Source organism: Triturus cristatus, chromosome 6 (assembly GCF_964204655.1).
Source record: "Triturus cristatus chromosome 6, aTriCri1.1, whole genome shotgun sequence".
In the NCBI taxonomy this organism is placed as follows: domain Eukaryota; kingdom Metazoa; phylum Chordata; class Amphibia; order Caudata; family Salamandridae; genus Triturus; species Triturus cristatus.
Window position 1 is genome coordinate 965,044,162 of NC_140589.1, and position 21,675 is coordinate 965,065,836.

The following is a 21,675-nucleotide window of genomic DNA, read 5'->3' on the forward strand; positions in this document are numbered from 1 at the left end:
GGTCGTCGAGCTGAGTCCAAGGTGTCCACTGGATCCCATTTCTTCTCCTTGCTATGGATGTCTTCATGATCCTGTCCAGGGCTAGGAGTAAGCAAAAAGGCCAAAGTGAACAACCCTGCTGAGTTCCTGTCCTCACTTCGAAGGCTTCCAGTGACTGCTCCTCCATGGACTGTCTTGCATGTGATTCCCTCGTAAGAGTTCCTGGAGATTCTTATTAGTTTATCTGGCACACTGTAGTGGTGGAAAAGTTTCCAAAGGGTCTCTCTGTCCACCCAGCTGAATGCCTTCTCATAGTCAATGAAGTTGACATGGAGGGGGAGTTCCATTCCACGGACTGCTCAGTGATGATGCACAGTGTTGCTAGCTGGTCTGTTCGGGATCTATCTTTGTGGAAGTCAGATTGCTGGTCTCATAACAAGAGAAAATGAAAGTAGAGAAACCATAATACATTGCGTCCCCAATCCCCACTACCTTTGACTGGATGGTCTGATGCTCATTATTAACTGTGTACCTCCTAAAATATACATTGTGTTTTTATTGCGTTGAGATGGAAAACTGAACTCAGTCTGCATTTCAATGAGAAACATCCCTCTCCTTGCAATTTAAAAAAGTTAGCATTGAATCACCAGTCCTTAGACCCTAATAGGAGAAAGGTAATAATAGTTATGTCAACAGAACATTGTGACCTCAGGCAACTATGTGGACATTGTGACTTCAGAGATAAAATGACCTGTCATGTTGCCCTTGCCCTGTTGTGTAACTGCTGTTAATAGAAGATACACCTGTGATACTTGACTACGAGGTCCTATACATAGGGTAATATGCTGTGATATAATCCACAAATGCATAGATAGGCAGAACGACTTTATAGATGCATGAAATGTCCTTTGTTGTCCACTGATTGAATTGGTGTGTTGTCTACTTTAGAACATCCTGGAACATCCTCAAGAACTTCACAAGAAGTCTGAGATATGCAGTTTTATGATCGCCCGGCAAGAATAATCTTATTTTTCGAAAGAGGACCATTGATATTATTGGTCACCAATATTATTTGCATGTTTAGCTGGTGTTTTACCTTATTGATTATTGGCATTGAGCGGTAAAATGATTGTCAAGGAATCACATGAAGCAGAGGGGCCTACAAAAGAAAAAACAGCAATGGCGTGATAGTACAAATACCATTGGTGTAGTCTGAAGGGCCAGACTTCTGATTTTCAACCAATCAGAAAAAGGCAGTTTGGCCTCTTTCAATATGGGATTGGATGACAGCTTTCCACTCAGGTATTTCATTTTGGGCACATATTAGAAAGGGGTGGGCTCGGTGGGGAAACGGTAAAAAATCTCCACGAGCACGCAGAGTTCCGCGAACACGCAGAATTGCTTGTTCCGCCCGTTCGCGATGCTATTTTCCTGTTCGCGAATGCTGTTTACATGCTCGGGGGGGAAATATCTCGCAAACACACATTTTGAAAGCACGATCAAGCAAAATATTCAACGAAGCGCGAAATTTTTGCCAATTTCGCGTTGTCTGTGGAAGGCGAAATTACCCAAATTCCGCGAGCGGAACGGAATTTACCACCCAGGCCTTATATTAGCTAATGTGGGGTAGCTGCATGTTCTGTTCTAGTGTTAACAGCCGTAAGATATCATAGAGCTTACAACCGGTATATTAGTCGATAATAATAAATGATTTTAGACAGGTTCTGGTTGGAAATATTAAAGACAGACCATCGAAGTTCACAATATTGTGACCAGTATATCGAGGGGCAAAATATCGAAAGGTAAGTGTGTAGATTTTCTCTACCTAACTCTATATATATTTACCTTGGTGAGATTTATATCTAAAGGTATTCGATGTGGAGTTAAGAATAGTGAATCCGTATCTCCCTCTGTGCACTTTCCTCTTTGATATTTCGCCCCTTGATATTCTGATCACGATATTTTGACCATCAATATTTTGCCTACGATATTCCCTTCTAAGATCAAGGGGAGGGTGATGATGTTACATGATTTGAAGTCTCATAGCTAAGCTTGCTGCTAGAAACTTGATGAGAGGAGGCTCATAATAATTTCGAGCAGCTCCCGTAACTCACATCATTCGTTCTGGAGAGTGCAACTTTGACTTTGGTTTCAAAAGCCACCAACGACTTGATTAGTATGGTGGATTCCGACTACACAAGACTAAAGATAGCCTGGCTTTATCTCTGATGACTATTAGTACAGATGGCTCTTCACACAAAACAGGCTTGGCAGTGAATTCTTCATCAGTAGGCGGCTAATTTATCTTATTGATTCATTGCCCCATAAGGGAAATACCTTCTATTTGCAGAGTCAAATTATGAATAAGAACCTTAATTTTCTTTGTATCTATTACTGCCAAATAGTAATTGTAGCTCCCCGAGACATTGATAAGGGAATCAATGGCCTATCGTTGATATGTTCCCTAATGTTGGCACTAGCTAGTGGTAACCCTAACTTGGAATAATTTGTAAGTAGAATGTTTCTGTTGGGTAACAATGTATTGATAACATAGGTACAGCTCTAGTTACATGACTTGTTTAAAGACAAAGGTGTCCCAAAATAAGCTTGCTTCTGCCAAGTCTCAGATGTTCTCATAATTCAAAGTATGAACCAGAGAAGTGATTATGTTTGTAATTTTGACAATAGGAGACATACTAGAAAAGAGTGTGAACTTGAACAGTTTTCTTATGATTACATGGTTTTTGTATCAAGGGACAACAAGTGCATCCATAGGCAATGATTGGCTACCGTCTTTCTCCGTGGGGGCCTTATTCATACTACAGATGATCATGGATATTGGATGAATTCATGAATTGGGAATAGCTGTTTCATAAAAATAGGGGTGTTGAAGAGAATGCACAGGACAGTATGGGCTGTGCCTGAGCAATGTATATTTGCAGCAAATATTGGTGTAGAAATAGGACTCCAGATATCTTCAATCTTTGGCTCAAATGACGAGTTAATATTTCTGTTCTCTTTTATGTTGTTTGGGGTAGAAATGTGAGCTGGCGTGTCATATTGAAGCTCGGATATCATTTGATTATCAAGCATATCATCAAAATGTTTACTACGTTGAGCTGTGATGCTGGGCTGAATTATGTGGCAGTGGAGGTCCAAATTAGGCAGCCAGGTTGACTAAATTATGCGGCAAGAAAAGGCGATTACGTTGCATATTGCAGCCCATTTTTTTCCATAGAATTACATCATTATTTTGGCGTTTTTACTCATGGTAGCAATTTATGGATAAAGATTTCACCTCATTAGTGCCAGGTTGTCAACCACATATAGCAATAAGCAACTGAAAGATGACCAGTCAACTTCTGCAAAGGGCCTACCACTGGGCGGGACTACATTTTGCGACATTTCTAGTAACTTTTTATCCGTTGGAGCTGGAAACATCTTGTTTTTAAATCTGTAGATTATGCAGCAGACGATAGACTGAGTGGCAAATGCAGCGAACCAATTACAATGCGGAAAAGGCCACAGCCGTAGAATTGTGTAATTCCAGTTGCTCTGAATATAATACACAGTCAGAAAGGAGAGGTTTCGAAAAATCCTTTCAATGCCCTGCAGAGCAGATCATACTTTATTTGGAGTCTCGTTCTTGAAGATTGTGACCCGTAATTGAATGAATCCCTGTTTTCTTGTGAAGTACTTTAAAGCTCTTGAGCCACATTTGTGCCTTTGAAACCCGCTAATGAAAAAATAGATTAGATAATAGACTGGAATCATTTCTAAGGGTTCATGGCCGCTGTCCAGCACTTAGTTATTTTCTGGCTTGGTTTGTGCTGTGTACCACCACATGCATCTATATGGGAAACATGGAAAACACCCAGTGGGCTTGAGGCACAGGTCTGTTTTCAAGACTGTATAGCTTTAAGATCCTTTGCCATCCAACCATGAAAGTAGCCAGAAGGAGTGGCACATGAATGGTTTTCTGCATGCATAATACTCCTGGCTGCTAGTGGTGGGTGGGCCACTGAAAGCTCAAGCCAAGCTCGAGCTAGAAGCCTGGCTCTGGCTCAGCTCGAGGTTCACTCGGAACCTCGAGCCCAAAACGAGCCGAGCTTTTACAGGAGACAATGTAGTCTAACGGATGTCACTTCCTGCATATCCCTCTGTGCTGAAAAAAAAGTAGTCATTGTCTTTTATGAAGCCTCTCATGTTCAGGGGCAAGGTTCACGCTGTGCAAAACTACCAACAATGTAATGTAAATCCTGCCTGTCAACCACGCTTTAATCTCATCCTTTGGGAATTAATCACACCATAATGTGAAATTGGAAAATCTGGGATCAATCCCTCTTTCCCTGCTTTAACAAATTGTGTGGCCCTAGGCAAACATTTTATTTCACCAAGCCTCCTTTTTAGGTCTCGTCTGACCCAGCACATGCGCTGGTCTGGCGAGACTTTTTGAGAGGGCTCCAAAAAGTGCTACCATGGCCAGCCTAGAGCTACAGTGCATGTGTGCGGGCGCGCGCGCCGCGCATGATCGCGATTACTTCACTTTCGCGGCCGCACGGTTGCTTTGATGTTTGATCACGATCACTTTAGCGGCCGCACGGTCGCTTGTCATTGCCAATAGGTCTAGCTTTTGGGACCTTCTAAGTATTTAGTTATGCAACTGTTGCATCGCTAAACACTTATAAGGTCCCACAGGCGTGACCTATTGGCACGTGAGAGCACCTTCACATTCTTGAGTTCAGGATGTGTGCTGTAGCAAAAGCTCTTGTGTTTGATTAAATAAACTATAATGTTGCTCCATGTATTATAAGAATTGGTCCACATATAGGGTACACATTGACTTGTCTCTACGTACACTTATCCTCAGGGCGGGGGCATGAATGAAGTTTATGTATAAAAACTAGCTCTTATAGTAAAAGCTTCACAATGCAGTGCTTCTGTAAGGGGATGTACTAATTTGAATGCTTCTGCATGTTAAAGAAATACACTTATTTTGAATTTGGAAGAGACCATAGCATATTCTAACATGATGCTTGCTGCTAGATTTGCAGGACAAAGATTTTCAGGGCTCGACTCGTGCACCGGCTTTTAGAGCCAGAGCCAACCACTGAGTGCTCAGCTGTGGCTTGGCTGTCCCTGTTAGTTTGTTGGCTTGCCCACCTCTACTTGCTACTTTAAATGTTTTTGGGGCCTTTTTTAAATAGAAGACACAGACTCTAAAACATATTATGCTTGAATGCCAATAGGAAACTTCATGGCTGGATGGCACTGGGGTTGTTTTATGTTTTTTGTGTGTCACTTGAGCATTTCCTAATTGAATAGCAATGGGCTATTCAGTGGCTAGCTTGCACTAGATCAGCGATTCTTAAACTTTTGACCGCTGTGGCCTCCCGCTGAATCATTACTAGAAGCCGGGGACTCTCACTGAGTCATTTCTGAAAACTAGAGGCACTCCACTTAAGCAATGTATGATATGAACCTCATAACAAGACACACAAATACAAAAACAAGTATACACCGAACAAATGCACAAAAATTTAAATATTTTGTTTAATTTTCTATCAACTATATAAAACAAGTTTTCACATTTTTCAATTTTGCCTATTTATTTGTATATACTTTATTAATTGTAATGAATGAAATGTAATAGTGTTCAGTTTTGTAAAACCGTCACAGACCCCTTCAGTAGGCCCGAGTATCTCCAGGGGTCCCTGCACACAGGTTAAAAACCACTGACCAAATATTAATAATCACGCATTGGCACTTGGGCATTTCATAATTGGTTGCCACTTAAACGTTATCTGGCCAATTGCTAACCACCATGCACAATTACAAGTTTTCTATATGTGGACATGCACCTGGTAAGCACTCCTTTGTTTCTGTTCTTCACCAATATTTCCACAGCTCCCTTTGGCGGGGAATTCAGAATCGTCCCAGTGTTTCTAAATGGCACTGTGGCATTTCATGGCTATATCACAGTTTGTCCCTGCAGAGGCGCTGATAATGCGTCACTGTGGACTCATATCACCTCTAGATGAAGCTTCATACCCACATAATTAATTTCCTCAGCCTGTCTAACGTAGTAACAAAGCATTTTCTGCTTACCACCTCAGCACGTCTGACCAATGTGCGCCCCGGACCATCAAAATTAAAGTCGGTGGTCTTGGAAAACATTCTGCACTCATCACAGATCTGAATAATGTAAAATCATGGAATCATGCCGCACGTGACAGAGTGTTTGGAAATGTAAGATTTTCACTATGGAACAGAAGGCCATTCATGATGGATGCGCTATGATGTCTGTGGCCTTAAAAGAAGGTAAGCAAGCTGAGCTCCAGAGGGACACCAGTCCTGGTGGCATCTCGCGGGAATGAAAGTGGAGGGGGAGGACGCTCATGGACACAGTGGAAACCATTGCCAGTAGCTTTGCGACAAACCTTCTGAAGAGCCCTGAAGACACACAATCTATTTTAAAGGTGGCAATGAAATCGGCACTCACTGTGTGTTTTGCACCCTTAAAACCAGGTCAGGATTGTCTTCTGTGGAGGTCCCATTAGCCTTGTGGACTGAGTCCTGTGCTGTAAATGGCCACTAACAACCGTAATAAATGCAGTTTTGCTTTCAGTGCTGCCTCATTTATGTTGCTTCAACATCTCAACTAAATGACTTTTGCTGCTCTCATTGGCTGACAAAACCTCTCAAAGTTATACACATATGCTCTGTCCAGAGATCTGTTTGTTTGTGGCGCCTATCCCCTTCTCTATTACCTTTCCCTGGTTCATACACTGAGGACCTTTGAGTATGAGCATGAGTAATAAAGGAACCTGCCACGTGGCAGTAGACATTATATTTATTTAAATTTAATTTTAAATTTAATTTATGTTTTGTAAAGGACTACTGGATGGTTCAGTGCAATAATCAAGTACAGGAAGGGGGGAATAAGATTACAATAGACACAATATCTTTTAATAGAAGTGATTGGTGGTTGCCGTAGCTCTTCAGATGTGAATGGAATTTTCTGATCTGCTTCAAGATACCAATGTAAATAAAGTGAATGCTAAAGGGTAGAGCTTGAGGATGTAAATGCCCAATCCACGTCTGTATCCATTGTTTGTTTGCTCACCATGCCAAACTGGGGTGGTATGGTGAGCAAACAAACGATGGATTCAATCCAGATTTGTGACTGGGGATGAATGTTTGATTGGTTCAGCATCCCGTCCATCATTTGTTCTTTTTGCTTTTGTCGTCCTAAGTGGGATTGGTTGCCTAGACGTAGGTCCCGTGCTCACTGGGCCACTGGATTCAAGCTAGCCTGGCTGATGAGGAGTGATAACCCGAAAATGGTTCCAGGATGCTTGTTTCCATTCCAGTCCAGGGAGGGCCTGGCTTGGCAGTTCGAGCTGGGCTGTTCCCATGAGGAACATGGTCAAGACTGATTTACGCATGGCTGGGTCCAAACTGGGGTTGCACGGTGAGCAAAAAAAGATAAATTAAACCCATTCTGCGATTGGGGTGAATTTTTGATTTGTTCAGCATTCCATCCATCTTGTTGTTTGCTACAGCAAAGATATGGGCAGTTTTATTGTGACTTTGCAGTAGGAAAATGATCTCACAGAGGCTACACGTCCTTGATCTCATTTGAATAATAACTCTGAACCGAATGTGACCCATTAATTCTGACTGTAATTGATGGTGTAGGTAGAGCACCCAGAACATAGCAAAGTCTGAAAAAAGTACCATGGTGACTTTGGAGTTCTTTTATACAATGCCATATGAGAGACCGTATTTTTAGGTCATGCCTACCCACCATTTTTATTTGGTTTAACATCTACACAGATTTAAGGTGTCTGTTGTCAAAGACCTATTGTGTAAAATACCCATATTCAGAGTGGCTTTCGGTCAGCCCATTGTTTAATTTTGGTTGTCTCTCTCATCAGACTCATTTCCTTTCTTTTTATTGGAGACTTTGCATCCGCTTCGTGTGTTTGTTCTTCCTCCTTCCTTACCATCATTTCTATTAGGTGACTTGTATCCTTCCACAGCTGATATCAAGGAAGTCATATTTGTTTGAGCACTCTATGGAAGTGCATGTGTTTTCTTGTTCTCTCCACCATGTGCTGCTTTTGTCTTGACGCCCCTACCAATCACACGCTTTCTGTTGCTCTTCGCCTTTTGCAGGTCATCTGTAAAAGCACAGCAACAGTTGTATTTTGTGAGGGTTTGACTATAAAGCAGACTTTACCAGGCAGGTTTTCCTTTATCGCTTGCATTCCACATTTTTCATGGAAACCTCTGCTTTCACACACAAAGGTGGTATTTTTGGTCCTGGAAGAGAGGGGGGCTGTTCCATTCACTCAGTTGGCATTGGAGGCAGAAGATGTACTTAGCTTGACTGAAAGCAGATGTACCTTCTTATAGAGGCCCATAAATCTACTCTCTGCAGTTCTGCGGAGCACCAACTGGCTAGAGCATTTGTTTTAGTTCCAAGCCTCTGGGAAAGTAAATTAGGCCTTGGCAATCGGATTCCTTTAAATCTTACACTTTTTATTCAAGGCTTATGACAGCTTGTATGTTCCTTTAACTACCTGCAACTAGTTCCCTATCTTATTTTTAAGGTAGATCACATGCAACAGACATTTTAATTTATTTTTAGAGATTTTTACTTCAACAGAATTGGAACAATAAACGGTGCCATTTATAAAGATTGAAAACATAGTTTTCAAGAAATACCTTAAGATATATGTTTGCATTTCCTCCAGTATTTTGACTTTATTTTCTTCTACGTTATTTTAAATAATGCTTTAGAAACAGATATTGGTAAAGCTAATAGCATAGCACTTGCTTTATACATGCAAGACTTACTGACTTTGCCAATGCTTTTGCTATTGTTGCTAAAATCTCACATGAGATACTAGGAGACAACACCATGGTGTGTATTGCACATTTTATTTAAAATAATAATTAAACAAGGAAAAAAGGGATTGCGGATCCTGCCTTCCGCAGCCTCTAGCTGTGGTACTACCCACCTATCACCAGCTCAGACCAACGTGCTAAATATAAGTCATACTGAGGAAGAAGTTGTTCAGCGAAAACAGTTCTCAATTAGTTCTGATAGGCAAACAGTTACATCCACTTAAAAAACTCTATTTTACAGGGTGCTGCCCTGCCAAGAGATATGGTGTATGTCAAAGTTCAGGTATCACCTCCACAAATCTCATAAAAGTGTGCACCCTTTGTACATGTTTTAAGTTAGGTAATGTTGAGCGCTTTCTGTGGGGGAACTAGGCCAACTGTGGACTCTTCTACAGAAGTAAATTTTTTAATGGACACTCCCATTTCGAAAATGGGCATCATTGAACTGCTTAACGTTAGCCTTTTGGTTTGATTCAGTTTTTGGTCGATAGGTACTCCATCGGAAACGTGATGGATATATTATTCAAAAGTGCACTAGAATCTAATTCACTTGTAACAAGGCGGACGAGATAACTGTAATGTCATGACACAGTAGCCGTCTGCCAAAATCTGTTTCAGGCCCCTAGACCCTGATTACAAGAACTTCAAAATTATGGGCTTGAATTCACACATGCTGTGTACATGTTCTGGTCCCTGACCCCTGTGTGTGTTTAAACCTTACGTACGGTACACCTTCCCTAGTCCTCAAAAGCACAAGATCATCCAGGGACTCCCTCTGTGTACTCCAGAATCACTTGATTGGGGCACCCTTCAGTTTTCATGTGGCATAAAACCCACTAGGTATTACTTTTATTTATCTGGCATGCATGTATCATTTATTGCAGCTCTCTTCTCAGAAAGCAATCCTTGGGCTACAGCTGGTAAATTTCATTGTCGGCACATCCCATTCAGTGTTCTTTCCAAGCCAAACCATGACAGCAAGTCATCTCTTTACATGTGGTCCTGCCTTAATACAAAGGTTCAGCTCACATCCTACCTTAATCTCTAAGTTACTCACAGACTTGCCTTTCTGTTCAGCTTGGGGGTGGGGGGCTTCTGTCCAGCTAGGGGACAGATGAAGGAGTCAAAAGTCACTGGGCCTTTAACCCGCCAGAAGGCAAATTACTGATGGGAGACTTAGGAGACCACAAGATTACAAAAATGTATCAGTCCATTACAACAAGCAATCCTAGTACCCTCGACACCCTACGGACCAAGTGGACGACTGACCTAGGCTCTATAGATGAGGATGACTGGACGGAAGCGCTGCAATATCCATCGTCTTAGACGTATACAAATCAAATATCTCCACCTGGTATATTACACACGGCTTAAGTTATGGAAGACTGGGCTCATTGCATCCCCACAATGTCTCCGTTGCAAATGTGACGAAGGCTCATTTCTACACACAACGTGGTCCTGCGCGGCACTGGAACTCTTTTGGCGCGGTGTGCTCAGTTGCCTAGCAGAAGTGCTGGGGTGGAACTTACCTAAATCCCCTAAGTTTACACTACTACACTGTACAGAGGGAATAGGTGGGAATACATATAAACAGCACTTTGTATTCTTAGGGCTTACACTAGCTAAGCTAGATATAGCCAAACAGTGGAAATCAGATACACCACCCCGTGTTGGAACCTGGAAGCGAGGCATGGACTTTACTATGGGATAAGAAGGCCCAGTTTTTAAAGCACGCGAATGCCCCCAGAAACATACTAAAATCTGGCAACGATGGGCAGACTATAGAGGCTTGTCAGTGGAATCATCTAACAATCCCTTCTTACGCTCAGACAATATGATGTTGCCATACGTACAAATATCAGTAGATACAGGCCTGAATACGACATATTGTTACAGAGGGTGGCAGGGGGTCAGCGGGGTACACAGATACCTGTTGTTTGTAGCAGTTTGTGTTTCATTGTGTCTTTCTTGTTTGTCTCATATCAACTCAATGTAAAATGCAATCAGGCCCGGTGGGCACATGTATGACTTAGATACAGTTGTATACCCAAGGTGAATTTTCTATTGTGCCGGATGCTCTGGATTTGCATTGTATTAATTCTCCATAAACTGTGTTGTGGAGAAAAAAGAGTCACTGGCAAGGTTGAGATAAATGCCCCCTTCTGATTCTCAGATGGTTGACGACATCACCTCAGTAGCTGACCTGTTTGGTAGATGGTCAGTTATACTTCACAACCATGTTGTATAGCAACACCTTCTTTGGGTACAGGTGTAAAGGGACATTTTCATGGACGCAGGTGTAAAGGGACACCTTCACGAGGGTATATATCTAGGTACTGTCAAGTGGGGCAGGTTTTATGAAGTGAGGGTCTGCGGGAAGAAGGGTATTTTGGATGGTGCTTTCAGGATATCCACGGTGAAAGAGGGCCATGGTGGCCTCCTAGCCAGCTTCACTTTGCTGAAGAGGTGTGCAGAATGTGTGCGTTCGTGTGAGATGGCTTGTGAGATACCGCTGTCTCTAAGGATGAAATGCTCACAGGGTTTTGTTGGCGAAGCTTTAGCTGCCCTACAGCATGTGAGTGTGGCTAGGTAGGTGTATTGCGGGTGGTACCTCATTGCCACAATAAATGTTACCATCCTTGTATTGTAGAGATTAGGGAGGTTTGGCTTCCTGTACTTGTAGAATGCATCCTTCAGCGTCACTGAGAAACCTAGAAAATGTCCACTTCTCATACACACTTACCTGGCTGGGAGTATCTTTCTGCTGTGTTTCTAAGGATTGTGACGCATCTGATTTTTTTCTAGGCCTTTTATTTTGACACATTCCACAGCCGCATACAATGAACGGCAGCTTCTGTCGTTCACCTTCGTTAACGACTCGTTTGTAGCCCTATGCCTGCGGCCTCTTCCTGCTGCTTATCTCAACACTTTTAAATTATTTCCTGCGCATGCGTCCGGCGAAAGTCTAGCATGAGGTGTGACTGTTGGCTTGGTGCCCACATTATCTCCCTTACCAAAGTCCAGCCTGCTTTGCTACAGTACCGTGTTGGGGCTTTCCTCTGACTCGTTCTGACTGTAGTGGCACCGTGCCAGCCACGCCTGGCGAGCATCGCATGACAAAGTCACAGCCGTGCGGCTTTCAGAGAGAGTCTCTGCACTGTGGAGGGAATAATGGATCAAAGAAACTGAAGAGAAAAGTTGGAGATACATCGAACAGGAGAAAAGAGAGTGCAAGGGATATAAAGAGACAGCAAAAGAAAAAACGCGACAGACGGAAAAAGACAGAGGCGGAGAGGGAGAGGGAAAGACAGGAGGAAGCAAGAGATGTAAACAGACATAAAGAGATAGCTCAAAACTGAAAGGAAGAAGAGCGCTAGAAAAAAAAAGGTGAGTCAAAAAGATAGAGTAAGGAAAAAGAAATACATCAGGAAAAGAAGAGCGTGAGGAAAAGAGAACCAGACATACCGAGAAGTAGGGAACAGAGAGTGAATTAAAGATAGGAAGTGATAGAAAGGACGAGAGAGAGGATGAAAATAGCTGATTAAGTTTTAATATTAAAATCGATTGGTTGGTTGCCAGGATGGCTGAGTTTGGAAAATTTCAGGCAGAGATGCATCTAATTATGGAAATTCCTATAAAATATGAATAGATATATAGTGCCTGCTTGATAAACGCTTCCAGTCAAATCATACATTTAGTGGCGCATGGTAGGTGGAATTCCAAGTTGTGGTAAATTCTTGATTGAGAAAGACAAAGCGTTGGAAAAACTAAAACGTGTTTGTGTGACCTGAGAAAAACAACCCTTCTTTTGCCTTTCTTTGTAGGGTGAATATGTAGTGTCCGGCCTGCCTCATTCTGCGTTGTTTCTCTGTCTTTGGGCTTCTGGATCATGCATCAGGGGAGACGAGCAGCTTTCCACTCCTCCACCTCAACTTGCCTCCTACAACAGAAGAAGCATTCGAGCCCAAGCAAGAAGCTTCTTCTAAGGAGGTACTTACCGTTTTCCTGCTGGGAAATGGCTCTTGCTTTTTGAATGCTCAACTCAGTCTTTGGGAGTTTGGAGCCCTAGCCAATAGCCACGTAGTAAAGACTGCACACCTCTCTGGTCGGCCAAATTGTTAATATACAAATAACCATAGTATATCATTTTAATAGACTAGTTAAGGGTTCTCCCTAGTAAGAAGGTGTCCTTCAAAAAGGGTAAGAACCCATTTTCAGTTTGAATGCATTTCAAGGGAAAATTTGATTCTGATTTGTGAAAATAAAAAGTACTATTGACTTTCAAATACTGTGCCTAAAGACATACTTAAAAGATACAAGGATGACTACAGAAATAAACAAGCATTTGCAATGCAATAGGTCTGTCATTTACAAAACTAAAAGCGCCCATACGGCACTGTCAATTTAATGGCTGACGCGCCCCTTTACTTAACCGAACCGCGTCTAAGGAAAGGGCACGACTGACATTTAAGTAAAAGCGTGGCATGGGGCACTTTTACAAAAAAAAAATATTTATTTGTTAACTTGGCAAAACAAATGCTTTTTTTTGTAAAAGCGCCCCATATGGTGCTTTTACTTTAATGGCGGCTGTGCCCTTTCCTTAGATGCGGTTCATCTAAATAAGGGGCGCGGCAGCCATTAAAGTGAAGGTTCGGCATGGGGCAGTTTTAAAAGCAAATGTTAATAAAGTAAAAAAAAAAAAACATGCAGCGGCATTCGGCGGCGCAAATAAACCAAAGGCACGGCTGCCACTGCATGTGCCATCGGTGTCCATAAAAAAATAATAATAAAGCGATAGGGGAGTGCGTGTCCTGCCTGAAACAGCAGGCAGGAGAAAGCCATTTAAGCAAATAGTGCTCGGAGGCTGTAATTAAAGCCTACTGATTAACAACACATGTAATGGGGGTGTCCTCATGGGAGGTTACAAAATGAGACAAGGCGGAACTAAGATGGGGCTACTAATCTTTATGAGCAATAGAAAGCCACAGTTTCCAAAGGACAATGACAGAAGCCAATAAAAAATATGAGCGGAGTGGGCGGAACTTCAAGTCCATGCCTAAATACAGCATGATTTGCAGAGCAGTGCATGTACTGCCTAGGCTCGACCTAAAAAGGATAGAGAATGACAAAAAAACTTGGCAAAGTAAAGTACCAACAAGCCCTGGCACTGAAGGGCACTTCTGTTTGGGCAGATTTGCCCATTAGGAGACCAAATGCAGTCACTCGCAGTTCAAGTGAGACAGTTGCCGAAGTTGACTGACCCATTGTACCACTCTGTATTCCGCAGTGGTAGAGAACAAAATATGACTGACAGCTGAACAGACCAATTGATAAAAAGTGCTGACCCTCTATGTATGTATTTTTTATTTATGTTTTATTTTTATTCTATGTGGTTGGCATGTGGGCTGCAGCTCACTGTAAGGCAGACATACAAAACAGTGATTACTAACAGGTGTAAACGTGGCTACCAAAACCAGCAACAACAATGGGCAGATATATTTTCAACCACGTTTTTTAAAGCACATGTGTTGTTAAGCAGTCTTTGCGGGTTGCAGGCGGAAAATAAGGGACGCGATTGATACCCTAACTAGTCCTAGATGACGACGCTGCCATAAAAATAGCTTTACACCATGCTCCTTCTACGTAGCCTATGGTCAAGCGCTTGGAATGGACCAGTACACAGGTAACAGCAATAACGCAATTTATTCTCGTGAAAAGGCCTTCCCACCTCACACATGAGATTTTCCCTATAATTTGATATAGAAGCCCGAATAGACACATTTTTTTCTGTAGCGGTGGTGGGATGCAAAGTGTTATATTACATGTTTTGTAAAGCGTTTTATGCTGCCTTACCGTCACCTCAAACATGTTGCACAGCCCAAGGTGACAAGTCATATGTTGGAGACGCATATCCTGTTTTCGTCCAGTTTCCAAACATTTTCCCGCACTTATTTTTAGCTGTTTTCGTGTGTTCCTCATTATATGTTACCCCGTGGCTCGAGCTATTCTGCTGGGTAGTTAAGGCCCTGTGGTTGGAGTTCTAGCCCGCAGGGCCATTCCCTACACACGAAATACCTGAAGACGAGGTCATTGTTTCCATTGTAAACCGTGGAAAAAATGATGCGTATATTACCGTGTTTTTTCTCTGTGTGACGCAGGGAACAGGAGCTCGTGTCTGTCAATAATAACTTGTCAATCGTGTTAGTTCCCCAAACAAGCCCTGTGACCTGGGGCAGCTGGCGCCTTTTGGTTCCTCTCCAGCGGGCGGGGTGAAGGGTGCACCTCACCCTTTCCCCAGAAAGAAATCCAGGGTGACTCACTGTGGAGAAGAATACAGGTGGAATATCTAAACCCGCACAGGCTCTCCGCACGGAGGAAACACAATTATTTTCAGGTATACACAAACTACAGTACATTTAAATTAGACTACATAATCAGTCACAGCATTTGATGCCAATCTATGACAGTCTTCAGTGCTTCCCAAACTGTGGTCCGAGGAACAATGGGGGTCGGTGAAGCCTCCTGAGGGGGGTCCGTGAGTACCTTGAAAATGAAATAATATTAACAGATTAATAAAGTGTATATAAATAGTGAAGCTAAATGTACAATTGAGCATTTTTTAAACGTCCTATAAACATGAAGAAATTTGAAACGGAAGGCTACAAATTAAATTACTATCCTCAGATTTATTTGTGGGAGTAGTCTAGGTGCACCAAACAGAATATAGTATGGATGACGAGTGGCCTCAATTGAATTTAGGAAAGCTCCAACCTTTCTATTAAAATTACATTTTGAGTTTGTTTTATTTATTTGTGTTTGCGAATTAAATAAAATGTGTCATAATTTGTGTATTTGTTTGATGAATGCTTTTTTCTGTGTATCGTTTTGCGGTTCTAATCATCGACAGTGCTTAGGCTGGGGCCCCCAGCTTCCAGTAATGATTCAGTGGGAGTTCCCAGAAGTCAAAAGTTTGACAACTATAGCAAGTTAGCATTCCTGTTTGCATAAGAGCGTATCACCACCCCAGGCTAGCACCTGTGTGCTGATCATCCTCATTGGCTGGGCTAGGCAGCAACTTGACTTTAGGTATCCTCCTCTTAAATAGAGAATTAAGCACAATTAATTTGTGTCATATTTGGCTCTAATGCCCGCATAGTTGCTAGATGTGCTTTTTGTCTCCAAAATGGGTGTATTGTATGTGTGTTGTTTGTGTGCACACACTACTTGCACACATCCTGAGGTCCTTTGCAACAGATTCTTGACCAAATAAACCCATGAGCTAATCAAGGGTGCACTATGTGTCTGTCCTATAATAACAGAAGGAATACTGCTAACTTTAAGCCTATGAAGGATGGAGTTTTCAAATCTGTAGTTTTGCAGTGAGGCATATGGTGGCGGCTGTGGGCACCTTTAATGGTGTTGATTGTGTATGAGCTACAAAGACTTCAGGATATTTGGCCATTCTAGTATCCCACTCTGAACTGCGCTCTTACTTTGATTAGTAGGTGCGTCATCAAATAAGGTACAATAGCAGTGTGGCCCAGAGGATCACTGCTCAGCGATCACACGTTTTCAAAGACCCTCAAAAATGAAAATGAGCTTAAAGTTTTATGATACATTTCGTTCAATTAGCAGCATTATAACACATTCCATGTGATGCTATGTCCCCAAACATTAGTGTTTAAACATCCAATCAATTCCCTCAGGAGTCTTTGCATCAGTTTCAATCCACTTTATTGAAGTTTTATTCAATATAACAATTGCACATCTGCCCAGCCATTGCGTTTCGACCTTGCGGACTTCATCAGGGTTGGGTTATTGCTCAATTCCTAATACTGCACGGAAGGCAAAAATATAAAAAAACAATGTCCGGTGCAAATTCCAGGTAGTAGGTTGGGTGGTATAGTAATCCCTGTTCAATCTTAATCATTCCAATCAAAGTTCCATTTCGGGAGCAAGACGGCCTGTGACTGATGTGCAATTGTTATAATGAATAAAACTTCAATAAAGTGGATTGAAACTAGTAGGTGTGTCTATTCATTTGCTCAAAAAACCCAGAGGCTGTTTTTGGGACTCAAAACCCAAGGTGGGTTGCTTAATGAGTGTAGTGCCAAGCCCAATCAGATGCCTTGTCTGAGGCCGGACTGCCTCTATCCCCTGGTTATTGGACAATTCATTCTAAGGCTTTTCGTCTACATAATATCAGCTAGTGGGGCACCCTAGGCTGAGCCTCCCAAATCACATACATTGCATAGCTCACCCACTGGTCTCTGCCATAACGTTCAGAGTTAACCAAATGTGGTGGTTAGTAACGCTTAAGAAAAAGCTTAACTAATAGTATATCTTTTCGGTGCCTTTCCTCGGTTATCTTGCCTGCTCTCAGCGCATAAGTTAGTTTTAAACTGCCATTTTAGTAATATGCCCCTATGCTGTTTATTTCCTTACAAGGATGTTGTAGTGTATGAAAACAGATGTGTAGAGCAGGATAGCGCGAGCTGGTAGTTGTGGAAAATGTATCTCAGTAACAGAGTGTTGTTTCCAATGAGACACCTTCTGATGCTGTGGGAATCCACCTGGGCCCTCATCATGAGTTTTCTGAAATTCCAGATTTGGTTGCAAGAGGATGTTTGCAGCCGAATCGAGATGATAAATGTGCTGGAAAGACTTGCACCATGAGATTTTTCCTGGATACATTTCACCAGTGAAAATCTGCCAACATTTCTCAGGAGAAAGGTTCTTGGAATGAAGAAGAAAAATCTGTGTACAAACATGGAAGCAAGCAATTATCTCTTAGTCAGAGATTTAGAGAACATTCTGCACCTCTTGGTGTTGCAATTACCTGTTTGCCTTATAGTACTGGATTTATTACCAGAATGCCAAGCACTCATAATGTAAGCCTTATTAGTAAAATGCAAATGTCAGTAAAAAATACAGAGGTATTCAAATTAATTTTGTTTACTGCTTTTGTACACAAACACCCCATGCTAAGTAACCATTGGCTCTCCAGTTATACGTTCTTCTTTCCCAGTGCTGGTTGCTTTTACAAGGCAATGGTATTTCTATAGTCAATAGTGGTGACTTGAAAGTATGACAACGTAATAGTCTATGCTCTCAATATCGCATCCACATAGTGTGAGGCAGTATTGCGTGATGCAGCATGGCGTGATGCAGCATGGCATGATGCAGTGTGGCATACAATTTGAAAGCATGGAAGTGCTATTTTCTATACTTTGCTGGTGGCCACCATGATGTGTCACACCATGCTTTGTCACTGAGTGGTTCAGCCATCTTGAAAGTGTAATAAATAGACTTTCAAAATGGCTAGTCATCACTTTTTGCTTAGCTATGGGAAGCAGCTTTTACCATGTACCACACATGCCTTTACCACGCAGTCTTAACCATGCAGGCCTTTACCACACAGATGACTGCACCACGCATAGTAAGTATATTTAAGGTGTATTTATATCGTAGCTACTAATTCTCCAAATTCAAAGAGAAATAAGCACTCCCGGGAGACGCTCACTCGGGATCTTTATTCCGAACTAAACAAACGCGTTTCGGCGACCTGCCTTCCTCGGTGTCTGTCGATGCACCGGAAGGCCGCCATATTTTATACATACTTTACATCCTTATGTCACAAGTGAAAAGGGACTACTCAATACTATCGCTGGATGCACTATTTTGTAATGTACAATTTAAAATTTCATCGCCATTGTTTGCAACAATATTACAATTTAAATGAAGGAAACAAGCTTGCGATAATGCATAATCCAATTATTCATCTCTTCAAGATTATTATAAACATTTCCATGTATAAAATTACAATTCTCGTGTTGCTCATCAGATATTTGCAGAACGCCATATTTACATACCGGGAATCGGCATTGGCACTACATAGTTACCACTACCCTATATGGGTGTTCAATAACCCCTGTGCCCATTTATGGCGATATTCCCTTGTTACCTCAAAAACATCTGGCCGTGGATCGGCTTAAGTCCCTCGCAGCTAATGAACATACTTATACTAATTTTGACATGTTACTTTCATTATTCTTTCACTACAACCTTAACAGAAAATCAGCAATTTCATTTTTCTTCCCATACAACCTTAACAGTTGACCAGCATTTTCATCACAGATTCCAATTACAAAATTACAAGGAAATCAAATCATACATAATCCTTATATTATATATGCTACAAATTCATTGTCTCCACCTCTCTCTCCTCCATTAACCTTTGATGCAGTTCAGTTCTGTTCATATACATGAATTGCCCATCATATCCCCAGGTGTGATGCTAATTCTTCCCCACTGTTTAAACCCCTCGGGGACTTTGTCTGACAATCCACTATGTAGCGTGACTCTAGCCATCGCAGTTTTTTTAACCTGTCACCACCTCTGTTGTTCTCGGGTACATGATCTAAACCATAAAACTGTAATAAATTCCTATTACTGGAATGTTTTTCGGCATAGTGTCTCGCCACTGGATATGACGCATCGTTTTTTGTTATTGCCCTTTGATGCTCTAATATTCAAATCTTCAAGGGATGTATTGTACTGCCTATATAGCATAAGCCACACGGGCAAATTAGGCAATACACTGCGTAAGGGGTACTGCAGGTAATGAATTTGTTGATAGGTCTTTTTATCTTCACATCTGGGATACTATAGAAGAGGACTCTTTTACTGTTTGAGCATGCCTTACACTTCCCACATGGGTAGAAACCCCTCATTTCTCTCAGGGTTCCCACACCATGGGATTCTTTCTCAAGGTGGCTCTTCACTAATTTATCCCTCAGTGACCGAGCTTTCTTAAAAGTCACCAATGGGTATGTTGGGATGTCTTCACTTATAACACTATCAGTTTTTAAAATATGCCAGTTTTTTCTAAGCATACGTTTCAAATAGTTTGCTTCTGCCTAATAGGTGGTTACCATCCTAAACTTGCCCTCTTGTGTTTTGACTACCTTTGTTCCAGCCACTGAGTTATCTTTCAAAAGATGTTGTCTAGAGATTCCTCCCACTTTCTTTAGTGTGTTTTCTAAGAGCATGGAGTCATACCCTCTTTTAACAAATCTCTGCATACATTCTTGGCCTGCCACTTCAAAATCACATGTACGTGAGCTATTGCATTTTAATCGCAAAAGCTCCCCATAAGGGATGCTTTTTACCAATTTTGGTGGATGGTTACTAGTCGCAAACAAGGTTGAATTCCCTGCAGTGGTCTTGCAATATAGGGCAGTATGTATTTCCCCCTCTGTTACAAATACCTTCAGATCCAGGTAGTCCACTGCCACTGGACTCACTGTCCCTGAAAAGTATAGATTCAGGTCATTTTTATTCAGATCATTAATATAACCATTTGCAGACTCCAAATCCCCTTGCCACACTACAAATAGATCGTCAATATAACGATACCATTTGATGACCTTGCCTGTCACATTGTCACAACCATACGTTCTGGACACCCACTCCTCCCACCAGCCTACGAACAAGTTCGCATAACTGGGGGCGAAGCAGATGCCCATCGCCGACCCCGATACCTGTTTGAAATATTTGTCCTCAAATAAAAAGATGTTGTTCATAAGGCAAAATTTAGTAAACTCCAGAATCATTGCATTATGTTCAGCAAATCTCAATTGTCTCTTATTCAAAAAATGTTGCAAGGCCTTTAGACCATCCTTATGGTTGATACAGGTATAAAGACTTGTAATGTCCAGTACCATCATTAAATATGTGGGATCCCAGGATATGTCTGAAATTTTGCTCAGAAAGTCCTTAGTGTCCTTCACATAAGATTTTAGCTCTACTACAAATGGAAAAAAGAAAATGGTCTATAAACATTGACTTGTGTTCAGTTAGGCTCCCCTGGGACTAAACTATCGGTCTGCCTGGTGGGTGCACATCGTCCTTATGAAGTTTTGGAATATGATAAAATGTTGCTACTGCTGGATTTATACACCTCAGGAAAAGATGTTCATCCATCCCCAGCATACCTCTGGTATTCCACATCTTTATCATAGTTTCATACTCACCCACACTTGCCAGATACATTTCACGTGTGGTCAAAACATAATATTTTTTGTCCAATAATTGTCGGAGAGCTTCCTCCCGATATTGTGTCCTTGTTTGCAGCACCACATTGCTGCCTTTATCAGAAGGCTTTATGATGGTTGATCTGTCTTCCATTAAATTTCTTAAGGCAACCTTATCCTCTTTAGTTAAATTCTCCTTTCCAATGTGCATTCGATTCTTACGTCTGAAATTGAGTAAATCACTGACTATAGCCTCTGAGAACACATCTATTGAATCATAGGGCATCTGCGGAACAAATAGCGATTTCGGTTTAAAAGGACTTTCTTGCGTCCCTTGTTCAATTTCTGCATGTACCGCCCTTTGTGCCATATCCATGACAGACTCTTCCAGATCTACAGACACAGTGTGCAGATTTTGCAACAGTTCTACTGCTTTTAGGTAGTTATAGTTAGGACCTATTTTCCATAGGAAATCCGCAAAATTCTATTTGGAATAACTTTGGAGCCCGTTGACGAATCTTCGCGACATTTTCAAAACTTTTGGCCAGCTCCGGTCCGCTCCTATCCTGAAAGTCTCGGGATGATTTGTGTAGTGGGGGCTGAGAAAAAAGTGGGGTTCCAAAACGTGTTTTCCCCATGCAATTTCCCAAATGACCTTTAGCCGCAGCTACAACCCGAACTGTTGAACGGAATTACACCAAATTTGGCAGAAAGCTAGACCTTGGTTCAGAGTCTTACCTTTTGC

General features: G+C 41.8%; 1 protein-coding gene across 4 annotated transcripts in view; it reads left to right on the top strand.

Annotated features, from left to right (window-relative positions):
* HIVEP2 (HIVEP zinc finger 2) overlaps positions 1 to 21,675 on the top strand; it is a 453,335-nt gene that overhangs the window by 342,770 nt on the left and 88,890 nt on the right. For 2 of the 4 annotated variants that reach the window (XM_085611672.1, XM_085611674.1), the window contains exon 4: positions 12,720 to 12,885. The exons of the other annotated variants lie outside the window; for them this stretch is intronic. The gene's annotated coding sequence lies outside the window, so the exon portion shown is untranslated. The remainder of the gene's footprint in view (positions 1 to 12,719; positions 12,886 to 21,675) is intronic. 4 annotated transcript variants of the gene reach the window in all.